The sequence below is a fragment of the Salvelinus namaycush genome, chromosome 6 (genome assembly GCF_016432855.1).
Source record: "Salvelinus namaycush isolate Seneca chromosome 6, SaNama_1.0, whole genome shotgun sequence".
NCBI lineage: Eukaryota > Metazoa > Chordata > Actinopteri > Salmoniformes > Salmonidae > Salvelinus > Salvelinus namaycush.
In genome coordinates, this window is record NC_052312.1 from 20,487,087 (window position 1) to 20,512,504 (window position 25,418).

The following is a 25,418-nucleotide window of genomic DNA, read 5'->3' on the forward strand; positions in this document are numbered from 1 at the left end:
TCATTATTGCACCATATAGTAAAAAAAAAAAAAAGCTTTTACAGTTAAACACAATTAAACCATGCTTAAATACAATAAAATAAGTAAATAAAATAAGTAAGAACGCCTTAATGTACAAGGTGTTATTGCGCGTGTGTTTGTGCATGTGTGTTTTTGCTTGTGTGTTTTGAGCGTACAAAATCCATGTTCCGGGTTCCTTCTCCTCCTCTGATGGTGTGTCCTTCCATCCCTCCATCCTTCCATCCTTCCATCCCTCTGTCACTCCATCATTCCATCCCTCCATCCCTCAAGGACCTGCAACATATCACCACACAGAGTTGTTTAGGACATGCAGTCAAACAAAATCTTTAGAATCAAACAAAGATACATACTTTAAATACATACATTATACTTTGATATCAGAGCATTAGTTCCATATTATTATCATTAAAATTATCAATCGCATATGGCTATTAGTCTTACCTGGGGCTGTACCTGGTTTAACTTGAGAATAGACTGAATCTGCCTCAGGTGGGTTTGCTGTTTCTGTAAGGGGTGAGGATAAAACACCAGAATAATATAACAGTTATATACAGAATATTATACAGCTAGTCAATATGGGGTCAGATGTGGGAGGTTATGATAGGGGGAATATTGAAGGAGGGATGTCCTGTCTTACCTTTCTTCTTCTTGGCTTTGGCCTTCTGTTTAAGGTCAACCTCAGCATAGGTCACATCAACAGGTCCAGTTGCTGCTGAAAATTTAAATTTCCAGTCCGCAAATTAAGGAAGTAGCTTATTGAATATTCTGCATCTTTTTTGAAACTCCAAAATCGCACATTTAGATTTCACTGACTGCCAACCTGTAGAATGAGTCTCACCTGTGGTCTTCCCTGTCTTGACCTCAGAATAGACTGGATTTTCTTTTGAATCAGCTGTCATTTCTGAGGAGGTGAAGAGAATTTGAATGTTTTTATCAAATGTGATGAGTAAAAAACTGCTGCATTTTGTGTGACAGTTGAGAGTTACTTTTCTTTTTCTTGTCCAACTCTTTGAGTTGAATCTGGGCGTACATCACATCACTTGATCCAGCAGTAGCAGCACCAGCATCTGAAATATACAGGTAATACACTAATATCTCTACATACTGTTAGTATGCTAGTCATATTAAACATATGAAGAATAACAGCAACAACAACTCTATACTGTATTCATGCTAAATTTAACATACAGGTAGCCTAGTGTTTAGTAACCAAAAGGTTGCTGGGCCAGTAACCGAAAGGTTACTGGATCGAATCCCCGAGCTGACAAGGGAAAAATTTGTCGTTCTGCAACTGAGCAAGGCAGTTAACCCACTGTTCCCCAGGCGCCGAAGACGTGGATGTCAATTAAGGCAGCCCCCCCGCACCTCTCTGATTCAGAAGGGTTGGGTTAAATTCGGAAGACACATTTCATTTGAAGGTATTCAGTTGTACAACTGACTAGGTATCCCCCTTTCCCTTTCCCAGTACCATTGTCATTACTGTCTGAGGGCGTGATTGTATCATAGATGTTAGTGCCACCTGTTGGTCAAAGAAGAGAGAGAAAGATTAATAGGTTGGTTTTCCCTCAGCTTGCCTAGGGACATAGAGTACGGTAACATCTATATAAAGTGAATGGTGAAAAGTCAGTATGTGAAGTTACAGAGAGGAGAGTGACAGTGGTCTGGGATGAGAGACTGACCATGCTGCACACGTGTATACCCAGCATCAGGAGCCTGGCCCTGGGTAGATCCTTGGTCCTGTTGGGGGTCCAGGTTGGTCCTCTGGGGCTGGGGGGGCCTACAGGGAGAGAGATACTCATGAAACACACAGATTCTATTTTACTGTATGAAAAGTTGAAAAACAGGTATACCTTTTTGAAAGACATGTGTACTCACCAGAATATTCTGTTGCAACAGGAACCTGTAATGAGAAATGCATAAGATTATACTGTATCAATTCGTTATTGTTTTAAACTTTTGTAATTAGACATTTTTCTCCTAAACATGAACTAAAAAGATAAATGTGAATTGATAAAAGTCTCACCTCCGGCTTTTTTTATATCGACACAGCAGTACCAGGAGAATGGCCAGTAGAACACCAGCAACAACCAGGCCCACAACCACTCCTACTGGGACTGATGTAGAGGGTCCAGGAGTTACACCTGGAGAGAGAACAGCAAATCACTATCAGGTTCTGAGGTAGTTGTAGAAAATAAATAAAGTAGTGGACAAAGTGAATATATATTTGACAACTGACTTGAGATCAGATGACCAGCCTGAGCTTGCAACTCCAAACCTAAAGTATGATTTTTAACACTACAAATGACTGATAACCACAGATATTATGAAAAGGTCATGTGATTATAATAGTTTTTTTCACCTCTCACTGTCACCCAGCTCTCTGGTGATTCTCCTTCACTAGATTACACTTATAGAAGCCTTCATCTGACTTGGAAACTGCAGGGATGGTCATCTCTCCTGTGGTATCATTCCTGATGAGTACTCCATCTTTGTAGAACTCAACCTTGGGGTTCGGGTTTGTTTCCTGATATCTATTTGTACAGCTGAGAGTCATAGAGTCTCCCTCAGTTATGGGATAGGGAGGGCTCTCCAGGATCAGAGTGCCAACTGTATAACATAATATATAAATAATACTGTAAATCTGGAGTAATCACTCACATGAGCTATTATTTTATGAGATGCAACCATTCAGTTACAGAATTGAACATCATTATCATACATTGTAATGAAAAAAAAAGTTAGTGACTGTTGTACAACAGACGTACCATCCACTGTGATGTTGACAGCATTACTGTACTCTCCTGATCCAGACTCACACCAGTACACTCCACTGTCCAATGTGTATGTGGACCTGATGGTACATGTGGACCCTGCTATTGATCCCCAGTTAGAGCCACACTCTGACTCCACTGCTTTCTCTCTGTATCTCTTCAGTCTCCATCCAGTAGAGTTCCTCTTCTCCTCACAGCTTAGTGAGAGAGACTTTGATGTAAAGTGTTGAGTTCTGTTAGGTCTTATTTTGAGAGACACTGATGGTTGCGGATCTGAAACAAAGAGTGACAGAGTCAAACGTACACAGTGGTTATATATACACGAGGGTGACTTACATATGATTAAATGCAGTTTCAATGCAGTTAGTTACCTCCTGACCAGAGAAACTGAGGTTCACTGTAGAGTGTGTCATAGACTGGGTCTCCTCTCCCAGCTCTACACACATATCCTCCTGTGTGACTAGGACCAGCAGGGATCAGAGTCTTCACTAGTCCCATTGCCAGATAGAGGCTAGCGGAACCCCAGTCCTAGACAGGTTAACACCACTCTTTAGTTCCTGAGCAATGACTTGGTTAAATGCACACCACCACAATAACCAGGTCTGCATGGCATCGGCTATACAAGCTCAGGTTCTCACAGAGATGCAACATCAATGTAGGGTGGTCACTTTCTTACTTCATATCTACACCATATTTGCTGATATTCCTTTGAGTGCCTGTCACGCCCTGGCCTTAGTTATCTTTGTTTATTTATTATTTTAGTTAGGTCAGGGTGTGACATGGGGGATGTATGTGTTTTTGTCTAGTCGAGGGTGTTTGTATTGTCTAGGGGGTTTTGGTAGAGTTTATGGGGTTGTGTTCAGTGTAGGTGTTTAGGTATGTCTATGGTTGCCTGAGTGGTTCTCAATCAGAGACAGCTGTCTATTGTTGTCTCTGATTGGGAGCCATATTTAAGGCAGCCATAGGCATTAGGCAGGTTGTGGGTAATTGTCTAGGTCTATGTTGCATGTGTGCACGTAGGTTTGTAGCTTCACGGTCGTTTGTTGTTTTTGTATTAGTTTGTAAAAGTGTTTGTTTCGTCTTCGTTATAATTAAAGAAGATGTATTCGTATCACGCTGCGCCTTGGTCCTCTCTTCCACATAAAGACGATCGTGACAGTGCCATTTACTAATATTTTCTCAATAAGGGCTAAAATACCAAAATCAAACCTAAAGCGTGAAACTGTCTTCATTTTGATTCATGTCTTATCCCTTTTCCCTTAAATTCTTAGTAAATCAGGTAATTAGTGTTCATAAACAAACCCACTAACTCAGTACTTACATAGCAGCAAACAGAGCAAGGTGTGCTCCATTCTGTCCCCACAGACAAGTGACTTTCTCTACAACTACTGTCCTTCTAACAAACCCCTTTACTTCCTATATGATGACAGTCTGCTTAGATCACACCTCTTCACTGTACACAGAAAAACAGAGAGAAAGATTCTTGATAAATGTAAAAATAGACAGATAAGTAAGATTGAATGTAAAAGACAAATTAATGAGTGAATTACAGAAAATGTATGCTGCAAGAACATTGTCATTCTTCTCTCTGACAAGGACATAAATCCCTGCACAACTTTTCATGTGTCCTCATCAGCCCAACAACTAGGTTTTCACAGGTTTTTGCATATGATTACAACCATTTCTCTATTTGACTCTCTGATCACAGCGGGAAAAGACAGCTTCACAGAGTGCCTTCCTTCACAAACCCACACTGCTAAAGATGAAGAGAGCAAACCATGACCCCTCAACTATGACAAACAAGTGACCTAATGTGAAGTTCCTCAGCCTTGTAATTTCATACACTGTGCACTGGAAAAAGTCAAACTTAACCAATTGCTTAATTTGCATTATTATGCAAGTTGAGTGGACTTAAAAATGACAAGAATTTGAGCCAATCTGTTAGAGTCTTAAATCAACAACTCTGCTTGAAGTCAGTTGTTTTTGAACAAGCTTGTTGAGTAAAATACAAAATGATTCTTTGCTCAAAACGACACCAATCATCATCATTATCATTATTCCAGCATGATCTCTTGCAGGTTGATTTTCAGAATGGTTTGTTTCAATACCTGTGTATTTGCATGTACAATGACTGGTTGAGTAATCTTATGCTACACAAACATAGTTAATACATTTTTCAAAACTAATCCTATCTGTTACTAGTTGGACTTATTTCACACATTACTGTTATGGCTGTTCCAGTTTATATGATTTAGGTAGTCTCAATAATCAATCTTCTCTACCCCAACAGTCATTCTGAATGCAGGTTGCATGTGACTGAAATGTTAAATAGTTGGATATCCTAACTTTGACTGGATTCCAATAGAAATGACACATCCCTTTGCAAGCTGGCATAATTTGACTAAACCAGGAGTTTCAGACCAGTGTGTTAGGGTGTAACTAGGCCCTCAGGGGCTTTATAGTATATGTAATGTGTTGTCATAATGAGTTTAATTTTAAAGATAACATATCCACTTAGACATACATTCACTTGGTGAAGGCTAAAGTACTGAAAACCATTCAATACAACAATCATGCCTCTGCTGCTAACAAATACAGTCGTGAGTGTTAATTACAATTCACTCTAAAAGCAAGGCACTCAACGTATGCAAAAAGGTAGAAACATTTTTTATTCTGTGAACGGAATATTTTTGGGAATGAATTGAATTCCATCTGGTTATTGGGACAGACATGAATGCCATTTTGGACATGCGGACAAATCAAATAAGAACAGCTACAGTCCACATGTAACAAAGACTCTCCATCATATACTCTCTGATTACAACCTCATCAATGCCTGGCCAGCACATAATCCTAATACAAAAGAGTACACTTTCTATTCACAGGCATAAATCAACCTCACTAATCAATGTCATACTATTATCTACAACTATTTTCTTAATCTAGAAAATAGAAATTCGACATATGAGCTTGTCTGATCACAACACCTATAACTGCCAATGTGTCACGGCCATTAAATGAAGTGGACCAAGGTGCAGCGTGGTGAGCGTACATTTTCTTTTTTATTTGAAATGACGCCGACAAAACAATAAACAATACAAAACAAACAGTGAAGCTTAAGCCAAAGTGCCACAAACAAAGTCAACTTCCTACAAAGACAGGTGGGAAAAAGGGATACCTAAGTATGTTTCTCAATCAGAGACAACGATAGACAGCTGTCCCTGATTGAGAACCCTACCCGGCCAAAACATAGAAATACAAATAATAGAACATAGAATTCCCACCCCGACTCACACCCTGACCAAACCAAAATAGAGACATAAAAAGGATCTCTAAGGTCAGGGCGTGACACTATGACACATTTCAGAATCTCCTAATTGTAACTAGGCCCTCAAAGAACGGCATAAGGCCTGATGATACACTATATATATGATAACTAATAAAGGGAGACGATTTACAATCATCAAATTGTAAGCAAATTGTGTAGATCCTGATGAAATTAAACAGTAACATCTAGGCCTATCTACAGAATGTACACATGTAAGATGCAGAGGATACAGAGGGTTCTATATCTATGGAAGGCCCAGCCTATGACCACATCCTGTTCAGCTCACAGTACTTTCTGGTAGGGAGAGGAGGGTGCCTTCTGGAAGTCCAAATGTGATCTTGTCATACAGAGTCTGCGGCTACATGTGACAGACAGTCAAGAAGAAACTGTTTCAGCATCAAGAAAGGTGTAGACTGTTCTCACAGACATTTTACCATTATGACCATTTATATCTTACCTTGTTCAATCTTGGGATAACCAGATACCTGACAGTTTCATAGATGGATATTGGGTTTACATGACTGTTTGATATTGTCTGGAATCATGCAGCCCATGCAGCCCATTACAATTCACAATTCATGTGTTGATCAGTCTGATGGTGGTGGTTTTGGAGCATGTGTTTCCTAGCTGCTGCTGGTTGTGTGGTTAATGGTCATGGTGTTTCACAGACACCGGTAGGTTTGTTACTTTATGAGCAGACCATTCAATGTTGCAGAGAAAGAGGAAGGAGGGAGATAGACGGCTCGGGGGAAGAGAGAGAAAGACAGAGAGCGAGATTGAGACAGAGACAGAGAAAGAGAAAAAAAGACAGAGAGAGAGAGGGGGGGGGGGGGGGGGGTTAGAGAGAGAGAGAAAGAACAAAAATGTCATAACAGTGTCTGTGCAGTTTCATCTTGGCTTCATATACCTGCAGAAGTGTTTGCATGACTTCTTCTGCATGCTCATAGGTCAGTGTGGATGAGGGACATGAAACACCTGCCAACTTTCTCATTAGGTAGTGAGTCCCAGGTTACTGACAAAGGCCACTCTTCTACATTTCATATAACAGCTTGTGGTGATGTCACTTCCTGTGACTGTTTCTCAGGAGCAGTGACAATGACCTGGCTGCCGGCTGTCTGTCTGACCACTTAGACATAAACACATAGACACAGAAACCCCCTAACTGGAACAGTGACCTCCCGGACCATGCAGGGACACTGAAAAGAGTCATACACCACTAATGTCATTAATCGTTATGACCTGTCTGTAGGATGAGGAGGCAATATGGGAGAACTGGTAGTCATTCGTACGTGGTTACTAGCTCCTCAGAACTCCTGCAGAGTATATGACATCATAAAATTGAGAAGAACTGTTCTTTTCAGGCACACTCTTCCCCCAAAAGTCATTCTGAAAAACTCAACGGGTCTTCAGCTGATGGGGTACGACTTTTGAACTTTGCTCATGGGGCATTTATGTTATATTTCTCAAGATTCAATGGGTATATATAATTAAGTCCAAAAATGTATGTAGAAATAGCAGATTGCACTTTAACTCACACATTGTGGAGAGTGAGATCATTACTAGGCTTAAAGGAGTTTTGACCTATTGAGGTTGTATGGAAAAGTTGATGATGATGATGACAATATCTATTTACTGTAAGAAAGCACTCATACCATCTGGTGGATAAAAAATTGTTTATTAAAAAAGCACAATGCAAAGATACTGTAAAAGTACAGGCCATTAGAAGAAAACGTGAATAATACTTTTTGTGAAATTCATATAGAAAATATGTTATTCTATCATCTGAATGAATCAACAATAAAACTCAATTCACAATACAAAGCAGATACAATTGCTGTAGCTGCAGATAAGATGCATCATCATTGCACCATATAGTAGAAAAAAAAAGCTTTTACAGTAAAACACAATTAAACCATGCTTAAATACAATAAAATAAGTAAATAAAATAAGTAAGAACGCCTTAATGTACAAGCTGTTATTGCGTGTGTGTTTGTGCATGTGTGTGTTTGCTTGTGTGTGTTGAGCGTACAAAATCCATGTTCTGGGTTCCTCCATCTCCTCTGATGTTGTGTCCTTCCATCCCTCCGTCCCTCCATCCTTCCATCCCTCCATCCCTCCATCCCTCCATCCTTCCATCCCTCCATCCCTCCATCCCTCCATCCCTCCATCCCTCCATCCCTCCATCCTTCCATCCCTCCATCCCTCCATCCCTCTATCCGTCTATCCCTCTATCCTTCCGTCCCTCCATCCTTCCATCCCTCCATCCCTCCATCCCTCCATCCCTCCATCCCTCCATCCCTCCATCCCTCTATCCCTCTATCCCTCTATCCCTCTATCCCTCCATCCTTCCATCCCTCAGGTACCTGCAACATGTCACCACACAAAGTTGTTCAGGACATGCAGTCAAATAAACTGTTAAGAATTAAACAAAGATACATACTTTAAATACATTATATTTTGATATCAGAGAATTAGATCCATATTAGTATCATATTAATTATCAATCACATATGGCTATTAGTCTTACCTGGGGCTGTGACTGGCTTCAATTGAGAATAGACCGAATCTGCCTCAGGTGGGGTTGATGTTTCTGTAAGGAGTGAGGATAAAACACCAGAATAATATAACAGTTATATACAGAATATTATACAGCTAGTCAATATGGGGTCAGATGTGTGAGGGTATGATAGGGGGAATATGGAAGGAGGGATGTCCAGTCTTACTTTTCTTCTTCTTGGCTTTGGCCTTCTGTTTAAGGTCAACCTCAGCATAGGTCACATCAACAGGTCCAGTTGCTGCTGAAAATTGACATTTCCAGTCAGCAAATTAAGGAAGTAGCTTATTGAATATTTTGCATATTTTTTGAAACTCCCAAATCGCACATTTAGATTTTACTGACTGCCAACCTGTAGAATGAGCAGTACCAGGAGAATGGCCAGTAGAACACCAGCAACAACCAGGCCCACAACCACTCCTACTAGGACTGATGTAGAGGGTCCAGGAGTTACACCTGGAGAGAGAACAGCAAATAACTATCAGGTTGTGAGGTAGTTGTAGAAAATGAATAAAGTAGTGGACAAAGTGAATATATATTTGACATCTGACTTGAGATCAGATGAAGCCTGAGCTTGTAACTCCAAACCTACAGTATGCTTTTTAACACAACACATGACTGATGACCACAGATATTATGAAAAGGTCATGTGATCATAATAGTTTTTTCACCTCTCACTGTCACCCAGCTCTCTGGTGATTCTCTTCCATTCGATTTACACTTGTAGGAGCCTTCATCTGACTTGGAAACTGCTCTCCAGGATCAGAGGGCCAACTGTATAACATAATATATAAATAATACTGTAAATCTGGAGTAATCACCAACATGAGCTTGTATTTTATGAGATGCAACCATTCAGTTACAGAATTGAACATCATTATCATACATTGTAATGTAAAAAACGTTAGTGACTGCTGTACAACAGACGTACCGTCCATTGTGATGTTGACAGCATTACTGTACTCTCCTGATCCAGACTCACACCAGTACACTCCACTGTCCCCTGTGTATGTGGACCTGATGGTACATGTGGACCCTGCTTTTGATCCCCAGTTAGAGCCACACTCTGACTCCACTGCTTTCTCTCTGTATCTCTTCAGTCTCCATCCAGTAGAGTTCCTCTTCTCCTCACAGCTTAGTGAGAGAGACTTTGATGTAAAGTGTTGAGTTCTGTTAGGTCTTATTTTGAGAGACACTGATGGTTGCGGATCTGAAACAAAGAGTGACAGAGTCAAACATATACAGTAGTTATATATACACGAGGGGAACTTAAATGTGATTAAATGCAGTTTCAATGCAGTTAGTTACCTCCTGACCAGAGAAACTGAGGTTCACTGTACAGTGTGTCATAGACTGGGTCTCCTCTCCCAGCTCTACACAAATATCCTCCTGTGTGACTTGGACCAGCAGGGATCAGAGTGTAGGAGTCTTCACTAGTCCCACTGCCAGATAGAAGCTCTACAGAGTAGGACCTGTCTGACAGGGACAGTAACCCAGCTGTGTAGGGAACAGTTCGGTACCAGAAGAACCTCCAGCCTGTAGATGACTCTTTAACCCCACAGCTCAGAGTAACTGAGTCTCCAGGGTTCAGCCACTGAGGAGAGAGACTCAGGACAGCTTGGGGTTTATCTGTTATGAAGGAAATGACACAAATCAAATGTTCAGTCTTTAAAATGTTTACCCATTTTGTTTTTATTGTATTGTACCTCACCCCAAAAACAAACTATAGTTTTGTTTCATCATTGAAACCACTGTCTGCTATTTGACCTCATCCCTTCTGTCTTTATCTTGGAATCCCATAAAAACAGACTTACCTAACACGGTCAATTGTATAGCATTACTTGTCTGGGAGTGTTTTAAGCCATTTGTTTTCTGAAGACCTTTACAGGTATATAGACCATTCTTTGCAGGACTGATTCTGTACTCAGGCTCTGTTTTGGTGTAGACTGACGTCCCACTGTTATAAAAAGCATACTCAATCTCTTCTCCCCCCTGTATGTCACATCTGAGAGTGACAGTCTCCCCACTGAATATCTGGGACCAGTTGGGTTGGAGGGTCAGAACAGCCACAGGTCTCTCTGCACAGACACAACACAGAAAATAAACATTATCACACACATTAGAATGTAAAATAATGTTGATCAGCATTCATCACAACATGACCATATCATAAGTTGTCATTTCTGAACATACAGTATGCACTCTGATCTGTCTGATTTACCAAGATCTATCAGAATACTGACATATACAGTGATGTCTACACACACACACACACACACACACACATTTACTCACCTTTCACAGTGATAGTGACAGGATCACTGATGATTGATGATATGGATCTGGACTGGATCTCTCCCTGACACCAGTAGAGACCCTGGTCAGACTCAGCAGCTCTTTTTATGGTGAAGGTGACTCCTGTTGTTGTGTGTCTGCCAGGCAAGGTCACTACTTTCTTAGTGTTGTCTTTGTACCATGTATACCTCCAGCCACCATCAGACCCCACTGAACACGTCAGAGTTACTGTCTCTCCATTGTATACAGGGTTTGGTGTTATGGTCAGGTAAGCTTTGGGCAGGGCTGTGAGAATAGAGCATTATTTAAAGATCTGGATACATGCTTGGCAACATCCAAAGATTTAGCTGTTGTTGGAACGTTTTCTTACTATAAAAGTCCATCATAGGGGTATGTTGACTTGATTAGGTTTGAATTAAAAGTATACATCTGTTTTTGTTTAAAAAAAATACTTTCACTGTACAGAATAATATGAAGATCTTATCCTTCTCAACATTTAAGTAAGTGATGGTTATGTCATTAAACTCACCAGCAACAACGATGGTGAGAGATGAGCTGAGATATGTCCTCTCGGGCTGTCCATTCCTTGTCCCCTCACACTGGTACTGACCAGCCTGGTCAGGGAGAGAGATGGTGATGGTCTTACTGGTCAGATTGGGAAGATGTTGGTTGTCTCTGTGCCAGAGGTATGTCCAGTCTCTGTAGTCTGATATGTCACACTGCAGAGTGACTGTCTCTCCAGAATAGAGGGGACCCCGTGGAGAGGCTTTCACTGAGGCCGTGGGCAGAGCTGTGGAAACACAGTTATACATGAAGACAAATGCAGTCAGAGCACAAGTCTCTCCAACGTATGATCTTACTTCTGTAGGTAGTACTGTAACTTTTCATTTTTCCATTCATACTGACACACAGACCACATCTACATGATTGACTCAATATAAATAGTGTCCATTTGTTTGATTAAAAAAACACATAAAGTAACTCACCTTTCACAGTGATAGTGACAGGATAACTGATGATTGATGATATGGATCTGGACTGGATCTCTCCCTGACACCAGTAGAGACCCTGGTCAGACTCAGCAGCTCTACTGATGGTGAATGTGGCTCCTGTTGTAGTGTGTCTGCTAGACAAGGTCACTACTTTCTTAGTGTTGTCTTTGTACCATGTATACATCCAACCACTGTCAGATCCCACTGAACAAGTCAGAGTTACTGTTTCTCCATTGTATGCAGGGTTTGGATTTACGGTCAGTGTAGTTTCAGGAAGAGCTAAGAAAACAGAGAGCAGAATATCAAAACATCTGGATTCATGCTTGGTCATTTTAAATAATTTTGCCTTTGCATTTAAGTTTTGATTAAAGTTTATTTTAAATAGCAGTATGTTGACTCTATTCAGTTAGAATTTAGTGTACACAGTATATCTGTATTTAGATTAACCCTCATTGGCTCAAAATGTAACGCTCGTCTTCGGGTGAAAGAGAGGAGGACCAAGGCGCAGCGTGGTAAGTGTTCATGATGATGAATTTTTATGCTAATCCAACAAACAGAACACTGCAAAACAACAAACGAAGTGAACAAACGAACAAAACAGTACCGTGTGGCGAACAAACACTGACACGGCAACAAACACCCACAACTCAAAAGTGAAACTCAGGCTACCTAAGTATGATTCTCAATCAGGGACAACGATTGACAGCTGCCACTGATTGAGAATCATACCTGGCTGAACTCAAAACCCCAACATAGAAAAAGACACATAGACTACCCACCCCAACTCACACCCTGACCATAATAAATAAAGACAAAAATAAAGGAAATAAAGGTCAGAACGTGACACAAAATTCATAAAGTCCAGATAGTGATTGAAGATTAATAGTGAGCTCACCAGTGACACTAATGTAGAGAGATGGGCCCTATGTCAAGTGGTTATGGGCATGGAGGCACTTGAGAGATAAGATGACTTACCTGTCACTGTCAGTCTGACTGCATCACTCCACATAGAATACGTCCCATTATCAATATGTTTACCCAGACACGAGTAGTCTCCACTGTCTGAAATCTTAACCTCACTGATCTCATATTCATGCTTCCTACTGATTGAGTGTCCATCATCCTTGTGCCATGTGTATTCCCAGTCAGTGACTTTTCCCCTCGGTACGTTACATCTGAGAGTGACAGACTCTCCACTGAATATCTGGGAGGATGTGGGGTATATGGTCAGAACAGCCTTTGCCTGTCCTGCAAAAAATTAAACCAGCATGAAACAATTAATTTACACATGTTATTTTGAGACACTCAAAACACAAAATATGTCTATCCAAAAGCAGCTTTTAAAATTACAAATAAAACATTTGATGGAGAATTAAGAGATGAAAGCTTGATCAAGTGTACAAATATCTACCATCATCGTCTTCAGAGTGTCCAGAGTAGATGTGTGTACTCAGCACTACAACAAAGAAAGTCACATTGCTCCAATATTAACTTGAAATAAATAATAGCATGCCATAATCATGTTACTGATTACCAAATCCATCCTGTACTTTATTTTAAAGGTGCAATCTACGATTTCTACACACATGTTGGATCTTTCAATTAATTATAGGCATTTATTCTTGAAGAGTATAACTTTTAATTCCCTCAAAACAGTCTTATCCCATAATAAACCAAAATATATGGTTATGTTATGACAACTACTATAAACAATGTAGATGAATGAAATTCCTTAGCCACATCCCTCAGCCATATACCACAAAAAGTGTCAGGGTGGCCATTTTGTTGTAGTTTGAATTACGGACTGCAGCTTTAAATGGCCGCTGTCTTCCCATGTTCTGCACACAGAGAGTGTACAGAGACCAAAAACACCAAAACACCACTCATTAATCTCTTAACACAGTTTACTATAACTGTAATGAAGGAACCCTCAACCATTTACAATAATCACAACTTGATAATACAACATATCCAACAAATATAGCATTTTATATTCATTGTCATTGACAACACATTTTGCAACCACTGAGTTAACACCACTCTTTAATTCCTGAGTAATGACTTGGTTAAATGCACACCACCACACCAACCAGGTCTGCATGGCATTGCTATAAAAGCTCAGGTTCTCACAGAGATGCAACATCAATGTAGGGTGGTCACTTTCTTACTTCATATCTACACCATATTTGCTGATATTTCCTTTGAGTGCCATTTACTAATATTTTCTCAATAAGGGCTAAAACACCAAAAAACAAAGCTAAAGCGTAAAACTGTCTTCATTTTGATTAATGTCTTATTCTCTTTTCCCTTAAATTCTTAGTAAATCAGGTAATTAGTGTTCATAAACAAACACACTAACTCAGTACTTACATAGCAGCAAACAGAGCAAGGTGTGCTCCATTCTGTCCCCACAGACAAGTGACTTTCTCTACAACTACAGTCCTTCTAACAAACCCCTTTACTTCCTATATGATGACAGTCTGCTTAGATCACACCTCTTCACTCTGAGATCACACTTCTTCACCATACACAGAAAAACAGAGAGAAAGATTCTTGAGAAATGTAAAAATAGATAGATATGTAAGTGTAGGCCTTCCCTCAAACCTTTGCTCAGTTGTCAGGTGGCAAGCCAAGCCAGCTAACCTCAGTTGAGGCACAATGGAAATGGACATCTCCAGCCACCTCTCACTTCTCAATCACTCTCTCTCTCACACACACACACACACACACACACACACACACACACACACACACACACACACACACACACACACACACACACACACACACACACACACACACACACACACACACACACACACACACACACACACACCTCAGATGGTTCTGTTATGAGTAATACGTTTAGTTAGCTACTCTCTACATATATATGTTTGTTATTGTGTTGTTTATTTTTGTCATTATTTTAAACTTTTTTCACTTGCTTTTCTTTTTGTAATTTTTTTTAAACGTATTTATTTTTATATACATATATATATTTATCTTTTTTTTGTATTTTCTTAAAACCGCATTGTTGGTTAAGGGCTTGTAAGTAAGCATTTCACTTTTGTATTCGGCGGATGTGAGAAATAACATTTGATTTGTGTGTTATTTATTACCACTGACCAGAGGGAGGAGTTTCAAAGCTGTAACTGGGGAACTGGGTTTCCAGGTTAAAGTCTAGAGTTTCATGTAGCTTCACATCATTACATGTCTGACAGCTTGCATGATGACGAGTTTCTCACACGACTGGCCTATCTGGGTGATGTTTTTTCTCGCCTAAAAGATCTGAATCTAGGATTACAGGGAATCTCCGCAACTATATTCAATGTGCTGGACAAAATTGAGGTTATGATTAAGAAATTGTAGCTCTTCTCTGTCTGCATTAACCTCTCTTGGGTAGGGGATAGTATTTTCACATCGGGATGAAAAGCGTGCCCAAAGTAAACTGCCTGTTGCTCAGGCCCAGAAGCTAGGATAAGCATAAATCTGGATATATCTGGATAGAAACACTCTAAAGTTTCTAGAACTGTTACAATTATGTCTGTGAGTATAACAGAACTGATTTTGCAGGCGAAACCCCGAGGACAAACCATCCAAAAAAATGAACATTTCATCCTGCCACTGTCCTCCCAGATTGCAGTTCCTAGGGCTTCCACTAGATGTCAACAGTCTTTTGAAAGAGTTTCAGGCTGGTTTTTGGAAAAATGAGCTAGAAGTTGTAGTTCTTTTAAGTGGCTCCCTTTTTGGCTGTAGTGTTACCATGCACATGGGTGAAAGCGCGTTCTTTGTTATTTATCTCCGGTAATGAACATACTATTCTCCGTCTTAAATTTGATAATTTATTTACGTATTAGTGTAACTGAGGTTTGATTATAAACATTATTTCACTTGTTTGGATAAGTTTATTTGTAACGTATGGGATTCATTTTGTATGCATTTTGAAGGAGGGAAACCAGTGGATTATTGAATGAAGCGCACCAGCTAAACTGAGTTTTTATGGATATAAAGAATGACTTTATCAAACAATAGGACCATTTGTGATGTAACTGGGACCTTTTGGAGTGCCAACAGAAGTAGATCTTCAAAGATAAGGCATTTATTATATCGCTATTTCGGACTTTCGTGTCGCACCTGCCTGGTTGAAAAATGTTTTCCATGTTTTTTTATGCGTGGCGCTGTCCTCAGATAATCGCATGGTGTGCTTAAAGCCTTTTTGAAATCTGACACAGCGACTGGATTAACAAGAAGTTAAGCTTTTTTTATGTATAATACTTGTATTTTCATGAATGCTAAATATTTATATTTCTGTAATTTGAGATTCGCGCTTTGCAATTTCACCGGATGACGCTATCGTCCCACCTGCCCATAAGAAGTTAACCTTTTGTCAATAGGGGGTGCTATTTGCACTTTTTAATAATTTCGTTCCCAAAATAAACTGCCTCGTACTCAATTCTTGCTCGTACAATATGCATATTATTATTACTATTGGATAGAAAACACTCTCTAGTTTCTAAAACCGTTTGAATTATATCTGTGAGTGAAACAGAACTGGAGCTGGAGGAATTTTCCTATGAGGATGTGAGAATGCTGAATTCTACAAGCTGTTCCCAGGTCAGTTTATTAATTTGCCTGTCTTCTATTGGTTGAGATGCACTGCATACGTCTTCCCCTGGGTGTCAGCGAATATTGAGAATTGAAATGGAGTTGCTAGGCAGAACTGGGAGGTTATAAATAGCCTGGGAATGTAGGGTCCGGTCTTTGTTCACTTCGCTCTGACGCAGGAAGGACCTCTGGCTGTGGCTGTAGAACGCTCCGGTTATAGGCCTTAGATATATCCGGCTGTGTTTTTATTCGTATAACCACGATTTGTGGCGCTAAATATGCACATTTTCGAACAAACTCTATATGTATTGTGTAATATGATGTTATAGGACTGTCAACGAAAGAAGTTTGAGAAGGTTAGTGAAAAAATTAATATATTTTGCTGGTTTATACGTTATCGCTATTTTTGGCTTGAATCAATGCTGTTGTGTGTTTGGCTATTGTAGTAAGCTAATATAATGCTATATTGTGTTTTCGCTGTAAAACACTTTAAAAATCTGAAATATTGGCTGGATTCACAAGATGTTTGTCTTTCATTTGCTGTACGCTGTGTATTTTTCAGAAATGTTTTATGATGAGTATTTAGGTAATTCACGTTGCTCTCTGTAGTTATTCTAGTCGCTTTGGTGAGAGTTGTGATGGTGGCTGCAATGGTAAACTATGATTTATACCTGAAATATGCACATTTTTCTAACAAAACATATGCTATACAATAAATATGTTATCAGACTGTCATCTGATGAAGTTGTTTCTTGGTTAGTGGCTATTTATATCTTTATTTGGTCGAATTTGTGATAGCTACTGATGGAGTAAAAAACTGGTGGAGTAAAAAAAGTGGTGTCTTTTGCTAACGTGGTTAGCTAATAGATTTACATATTGTGTCTTCCCTGTAAAACATTTTAAAAATCGGACATGTTGGCTGGATTCACAAGATGTGTACCTTTCATATGCTGTATTGGACTTGTGATTTAATGATATTTAGATGCTAGTATTTACTTGTGACGCTATGCTAGGCTATGCTAGTCAGCTTTTTTACTGATGGGGGTGCTCCCGGATCCGGGTTTGGGAGGAACTAGAAGTTAACAAGGACAACACACAGGTCTTCCATCATTGTATGATTTTTTTTGTGTGCAAATAAACTCAAGCTTACGGACAATGTCAAATCTGATATAGCGAAGCACCTGAGTGAGTTGGGTGTGCAATTACGCAGGTACTTTCCGGAAACGGATGACACAAACAACTGGATTCGTTATCCCTTTCATGCCCTGCCTCCAGTCAACTTACCGATATCTACAAAAGAGAGCCTCGTCGAAATTGCAAAAAGCGGTTCAGTGAAAATGGAATTTAATCAGAAGCCATTGCCAGATTTCTGGATTGGGCTGCACTCAGAGTATCCTGCCTTGGTAAATCACGCTGTTAAGACACTGATGCCGTTTGCAACCACGTACCTATGTGAGAGTGGATTCTTGGCTCTTACTAGCATGAAAACGAAATATAGGATTATTTACATCCTTTCAAGCGCACACTTTTCATTAAACATCTGGTGAGTTATTCACAATTTTCAATGAACAAATAAGGTTTAATATGTAAGATGGTTAAATAAAGAGCAAAATGATTTATTATTATATTATTATTTATGCCATTATCCTATAAGAGCTCTATGTCACTTCCCATGAGCCAGGTTGTGACAAACTCACTCATTCTTATTTTAATACATTTATTGTTTTGTGTGTGTGTGGCAGGCTTACAATGATGGCAAATATAATATGGTCCCATTACAAAAACTCCAAATACGTTTTCGTTTTTCAAAAAATAAGCCTGAAACCTTGAATAAAGACTGTTGACATCTAGTGGAAGCCATAGGAATTGCAATTTGGGTGACGGAGATATATAGAAACAATAGGTTTCCATAATAAGAGCCTGGGAGGTGAAAAAAAACAATTCTGGTCGGATTTTCTTCTGATTTTTGCCTGCCATATCAATTCTGTTATAGTCTCAGACATTATTTTAACAGTTTTAGAAACATCAGAGTGTTTCTATCCAATGTTACCAATTATATGCATATCCTGGCTGGGCCTGAGTAACAGGCAGTTTATTTTGGGCAGTGTGTTTATTTTCATCTAGGCTTCATATACCTGCAGAAGTGTTTGCATGACTTCTTCTGCATGCTCATAGGTCAGTGTGGCTGAGGGACATGAAACACTTGCCAACTTTCTCGTTAAGTAGTGAGTCCCAGGTTACTGACAAAGGCCCCTCTTCTACGTTTCAGGTAACATCTGGTGATATCACTTCCTGTGATTTGTGGTCTCTGTGGCAACCTGTTTCTGTTTCTCAGGAGCAGTGACAATGACCGGGCTGCTGGGTGTCTGTCTGACAACATAGACATAAACACATAGACACGGAAACACCCTAACTGGAACAGTGACCTTCCAGACCATGCAGGGACACTGAAAATAGCAGTCAGAGTCATACACCACTGATGTCATTAATCGTCATGACCTGTCTGTAGGATGAGGAGGCAATATGGGAGAACTGGTTGTCATGCATACGTAGATTACTATGTGGAATTCAACACAGAAATGAACATATTTAATATTGTTTCCCTTTAGATACCACACCCTGGCTAATGAGTCTTACCTTTGCTTACTTGGAAGATCCCTTTGCCATCATAGATCTGCATGTCCACAATTCAATATTAAAAAGGGAGTGATACACAGTACCAGTACTAACCAGCTCCTCAAAACTCCTGCAGAGTATATGACATCATAAAACTGAGAAGAACTGTTCTTTTCAGGAACGCTCTTCCCCCAAAAGTCATTCTGAAAATCTCAACGGGTCTTCAGCTGATGGGGTACGGCTTTTCAACTTTGCTCATGGGGCATTTATGTTATATTTCTCAAGATTCAATGGGTAGATATAATTAAGTCCAAAAATGTATGTAGAAATGGCAGATTGCCCCTTTAACTCACACATTGTGGAGCCTGAGATCTATACTAGGCTGAAAGGAGGTTTGACCAAATGAGGTTTTATGGAAAAGTTGATGATGATGATGACAATATCCATTTACTGTAAGAAAGCACTCATGCCATCTGGTGGATACATTTATTTTAATTAAAAAGCACAATGCAAACATATTGTAAAAGTACAGGCCATTCACAAGAATACGTGAATAATACTTGTTGGGAAATTCAAATAAAAATATGTTATTCTATCATCTGAATGACAGATATAAATCAACATCACAATTCAATACACAATACAAAGCAGATACAATTACTGTAGCTGCAGATAAGATCTATCATCATTACACCTTATAATAAAAAAATCTGTTACAGTGAAACACAATTAAACCACGCTTAAATACAATATATCTGTTGGTAAATAAATTAAGAAAAAAATCCTTAATGTACAATATGTTATTGTGTGTGTGTGTGTGTGTGTGTGTGTGTGTGTGTGTGTGTGTGTGTGTGTGTGTGTGTGTGTGTGTGTGTGTGTGTGTGTGTGCGTGTGTGTGTGTGCGTGTGTGTGTGTGTGTGTGTGTGTGTGTGTGTGTGTGTGTGTGTGTGTGTGTGTTTGCTTGGGTACGTTGACCTTCTATAATCTATGTTGCTGGGTTCCTTCTGCTCCCTCCTCTGATGGTGTGTCCCTCCATCCATCCTTCTCCACATTGTTCCATCCGTCCATCACACCATTACCTCCATCCTTCCATCCCTCCATCCCCCCATCATTCCATCCTTCCATACCACCATCCCTCCCACCCTCCATATTTCCAATCAGCCATCCTTTTATCCCTCCATCCTTCTATCCCTCCATCCCTTCCCCCTCAGGTACCTGCAACATATCACCACACAAAGTTGTTTAGGACATGCAGTCAAACATACTCTTTAGAATCAAACAAAGAGACATACTTTAAATAGATACAGTATACTTTGATATCAGAGCATTAGTTCCATATTAGTATCATATTAAGTATCAATAGCATATGGTTATTAGTCTTACCTGGTGCGGTGCCTGGCTTCAATTGAGAATAGACTGAATCTGCCTCAGGTGGAGTTGATGTTTCTGTAAGGAGTGAGGATAAAACACCAGAAAAATATAACAGTTATATACAGATTATTATACAGCTAGTCAATATGGGGTCAAAGAAGTGTGAGGTTATGATAGGGGGAATATGGAAGGAGGGATATCCAGTCTTACATTTCTTCCTCTTGGCTTAGGCCTTCTGTTTAAGGTCAACCTCAGCATAGGTCACATCAACAAGTCCAGTTGCTGCTGAAAATGGACATTTCCAGTCAACAAATTAAGGAAGTAGCTTATTGCATATTCTGCATCTTCATTGAAACTCAAAAATCGCACATTTAGATTTCACTGACTGCCAACCTGTAGAATGGATCTTACCTGTGGTCTTCCCCGTCTTGACCTCAGAATAGACTGGATTTTCTGTTGGATCAGCTGGCATTTCAGAGGAGGAGGAGGAGAGAATTTGTACGTTTCTATCAAATTTGACGAGTAAAAAACACTGCTACATTTTGTATTAATTTATGTGACAGTTGAGTATTACTTTTCTTCTTCTTGTCCAACTTTTTGAGTTGAATCTGTGTGTACGTCACATCACTTGATCCAGTAGTAGCAGCACCAGCATCTGAAATATACAGGTAATACAGTAATATCTCTACTTAGTGTTAGTATGCTAGTCATATTAAACATATGAAGAGCAACAACAACTATATACTGTATTCATGCTTAACTTAACATAGTGTACAGTACCGCTGTCATTACTGTCTGAGGGAGTGATTGTATCATAGATGTTAGCGCCACCTGTTGGTCAAAGAAGAGAGAGATAGATTAATTGGATGGTTTTCCCTCAGCTTGCCTAGGGACATAGAGTACGGTAACATGTTGTATACAAAGTGGATGGTGAAAAGTCAGTGTGTGAGGTTACAGAGAGGATAGAGTGGTCTGGACTAAGAGACTGACCATGCTGCAGATGTGTATACTCATCATCAGGAGCCTGGCCCTGGGTAGATCCTTGGTCCTGTTGGGGGTCCAGGTTGGTCCTCTGGGGCTGGGGGGGCCTACAGGGAGAGAGATAGTCATGAAACACACAGATTAGATTTTACTGTATGAAAAGGAACGTAGTTGAAAGACATGTGTACTCGTGACAATATTCTGTTTCAACATGAACCTGTAATGAACAATGCATATTATAATACTGTTTTAAACTTTTGTTATTAGACATTTTTCTCCTAAACATGAACCAAAAAGTTAAATGAGAAATTATAAAAGTCTCACCTTTGGCATTTTTATATCGACACAGCAGTACCAGGAGAATGGCCAGTAGAACACCAGCAACAACCAGGCCCACAACCACTCCTACTAGGACTGATGTAGAGGGTCCAGGAGTTACACCTGGAGAGAGAACAGCAAATCACTATCAGGTTCTGAGGTAGTTGTAGAAAATAAATAAAGTAGTGGACAAAGCAAAACATTACTACACATTTCACAACAGACACGTACACAAACACAACATCATTCACAGTGATAGTGACAAGATCACTGATAATTGATTATGTGGGTCTGGACTGGATCTCTCCCTGACACCAGTAGAGACCCTGGTCAGACTCAGCAGCTCTACTGATGGTGAAGGTGGCTCCTGTTGTAGTGTGTCTGCCAGACAAGGTAACTACTTTCTTAGTGTTGTCTTTGTACCATGTATACTTCCAGCCACTGTCAGACCCCACTGAACACCGCAGAGTTACTGTCTCTCCAGTGTCTGCAGTGTTTGGATTCACGGTCAGCGTAGTTTCAGGCAGAGCTAAGGAAACACAGACTAGAATGTAAAATCTGGATACATGCTTGGTTATTTAAAATTATTTATCTGTTGAAGTTAAGTTTTGATTAAAGTTTATTTTAATAGGGGTATGTTGACTCCATTCAGTTAGAATTTAGTGTTTACAGTACGGTATTTACATTAACCCTCCTTGGCTCAGAATTCAGAAAGTCCAGATAGTGATTGAAGATAAATAATGAACTCACCAGTGACGTTGATGTGGAGAGATAAAATGAGATATGAATTTTGGGGCGGTCTTGTCCTTGTACCCTCGGACTGGTTCTGACCAGCCTGGTCAGAGAGAGAGATGGTGGTGGTATTACTGGTCTGACCTGGAATCTGTTCTTTATTTATTAACCAGTGGTAAGTCCAGCCTGTGAAGTCTGATATGTCACAATGCAGCTTCTATCAGATACAGAGGTACCAAACTCTGGAATTCTTATCTTCACATTGTCAAAACCTCATCATCTCTCAATAACTTCAAGCGAAGACTAGGGGTGTCACTCCCTGACCTTAGAGACCCTTTTTATGTCTCTATTTTGGTTTGGTCAGGGTGTGAGTTGGGGTGGGTATTCTATGTTCTATTATTTGTAATTCTATGTTTTGTCCGGGTAGGGTTCTCAATTAGGGACAGCTGTCTATCGTTGTCTCTGATTGAGAACCATACTTAGGTATCCCTTTTTCCACCTGTCTTTGTAGGAAGTTAACTTTGTTTGTGGCACATAGCCTTTAAGCCTCCAGCGACGGTCTCCAGTCCGGAGCCTCCAGCGACGGTCTCCAGTCCGGAGCCCCCAGCGACGGTCTCCAGTCCGGGGCCCGCAACCAGGGTGCCCCGTCCGGGGCCCGCAACGAGGGTGCTCAGTCCGGGTACCGCAACAAGGGTGCACAGACCGGGGACCGCAACGAGGGTGCTCAGTCCGGGGACCGCAACGAGGGTGCCCAGTCCGGGGACCACAACGAGGGTGCCCAGTCCGGGGCCCGCAACGAGGGTGCCCAGTCCGGGGCCCGCAACGAGGGTCCCCGCACCAGAGGTGCCACCAAAGTGGGGTGAGCCAGTGGTGGAGCGGGGTCTTCGTCCCGCACCTGAGCCGCCACCGCAGATAGATGCCCACCCAGACCCTCCCCTATAGGTTTAGGTTTTGCGGCCGGAGTCCGCACCTTTGGGGGGGGGGGGGATACTGTCACGCCTTGACCTTAGATCTTATTTATGTCTCTATTTTGGTTTGGTCAGGGTGTGAGTTGGGGTGGGTATTCTATGTTCTATTATTTGTAATTCTATGTTTTGGCTGGGTAGGGTTCTCAATCAGGGACAGCTGTCTATCGTTGTCTCTGATTGAGAACCATACTTAGGTAGCCTTTTTCCCACCTGTCTTTGTGGGAAGTTAACTTTGTTTTTGGCACATAGCCCTTAAGCTTCACGGTTGTTTTGTAATGTATATTGCTTTTGTCGGCGTCATTTCTAATAAAAAGGAATATGTAAGCTCACCACGCTGTGCTTTGGTCTCCTCCTTTTGACGGCCGCGACAGGGGGTCAGCCTGATGAACCAAACTACCCAATAATCCCCTTCATGTATCCTAACTCTCACTCACACACACAAACACATGTACCCACATATAATCAAATATGTTTGTTTTTTTACTGAATATATTATCTACACTTATAATTAATATGCTTTGTTTAACTGATTGAACAAAGTTTTTTTAACTTATATTTGTGGTGTGGTTTTCATATCAGCTATTTTGGGCTTCTAACCTCAATAAATAAAAGATGGATAGATATATAGTGTAGGCCTCCCCTCAAACCGTTGCTAAGTTGTCAGGTGGCAAGCCTAGACAACTAACCTTAGTTGTATTTACCTTGTAGTGTGTAGAGTTTGAGACGCTGTGTGAAGAAACAAGGTAAACATCTGGGGTTTCTTATCGCCCCCTTCAGGACAGACCTGTAACTACTCCACATTCTTGTCGAACACAATATAGAAACTAAGATGTGATTGGTCACATAGCAACAACATAACCACTCAGTCTACTGGGTCTGTCCCCGTATTCCTTCCTCTCTCTATCTCATCATATTAGTTAATATTATATGTTTCTCAGGCTCATGCTACAACCTGATTAAAACCTGTAGTGACCAACAACTCCATTTCTCTGCAGTCAGAAAACACATTGTAACCAAACAACGTCATCATCAGTTGCCACATTTATTGTACATATATGACATACTTCATATTCTATGAATGAAACATGTTCTTGTCCAATAAATGAAATAGTTAGCTAACAATATTCAAAATCCAGAGAAATACATTAATCATCATCATCGCAGAGTTGCACATAAAGTGTACTCCATTTTAAGTCTCTGGCAAGTCTTCTGGACCCCTACAGTTCCTGTGGCTGTGACACGAATGGGGCTTTGACAGAATTAGAAAGGTACAGATGCTAAAAGAGAAACAGAAAAAATAGCATCTGATGTCATGTTCATCTCTACACAACTTCCTCTTACTGTAAAAGTAAATGGACACATCAGATCTGTGGTCTTTTTGTGGGAGGAAGAGATAACTATAGTATGTATCAGAGAAAGAAACTTAGTGGATAAAACATAGTTGTACAAAAAGTGAAGTCAATATTATATTTATCATACCTGGTCATGTTGACATGTTCAGTACAGTCTTTAATGACACTAAGAGAGGTGTCAAAGGTTTGACGTCATGGCATGTTTATCATTTGGTTTATGTTGTAGCTATTTGGAGGTCAACTGCATGTAGATGTTCTTGAGTTACAGTCTGTCAACTGTTCAAAGTAATAACCCAGGAAAGTAGTGATCACAGTGGTAGATCGAATGTAAAAGAGAAATTAATAAGTGAACTACAGAAAATGTATGCTGCAAGAACATTGTCATTCTTCTCTCTGACAAGGACATACATCCCTGCACAACTTTTCATGTGTCCTCATCAGCCCAACAACTAGGTTTTCACAGGTTTTTGCATATGATTACAACCAATTCTCTATGTGTCTCTCTATGATCACA

The 25,418-nt window shown here is 40.2% G+C and overlaps 1 long non-coding RNA gene and 1 pseudogene across 1 annotated transcript; both read right to left on the minus strand.

Annotated features, from left to right (window-relative positions):
• Positions 1 to 1,530: 1,530 nt before the first annotated feature.
• On the minus strand, positions 1,531 to 12,145 carry LOC120049004 (annotated as a pseudogene).
• An 8,640-nt stretch (positions 12,146 to 20,785) lies between these two features.
• LOC120049530 lies at positions 20,786 to 21,202 on the minus strand. The gene is made up of 3 exons (XR_005477114.1): positions 21,148 to 21,202; positions 20,965 to 21,018; positions 20,786 to 20,838 (listed from the first exon to the last, which is right to left on the minus strand). It is a non-coding gene; the product is annotated as an uncharacterized LOC120049530 (long non-coding RNA).
• Between the last annotated feature and the right edge of the window lie 4,216 nt (positions 21,203 to 25,418).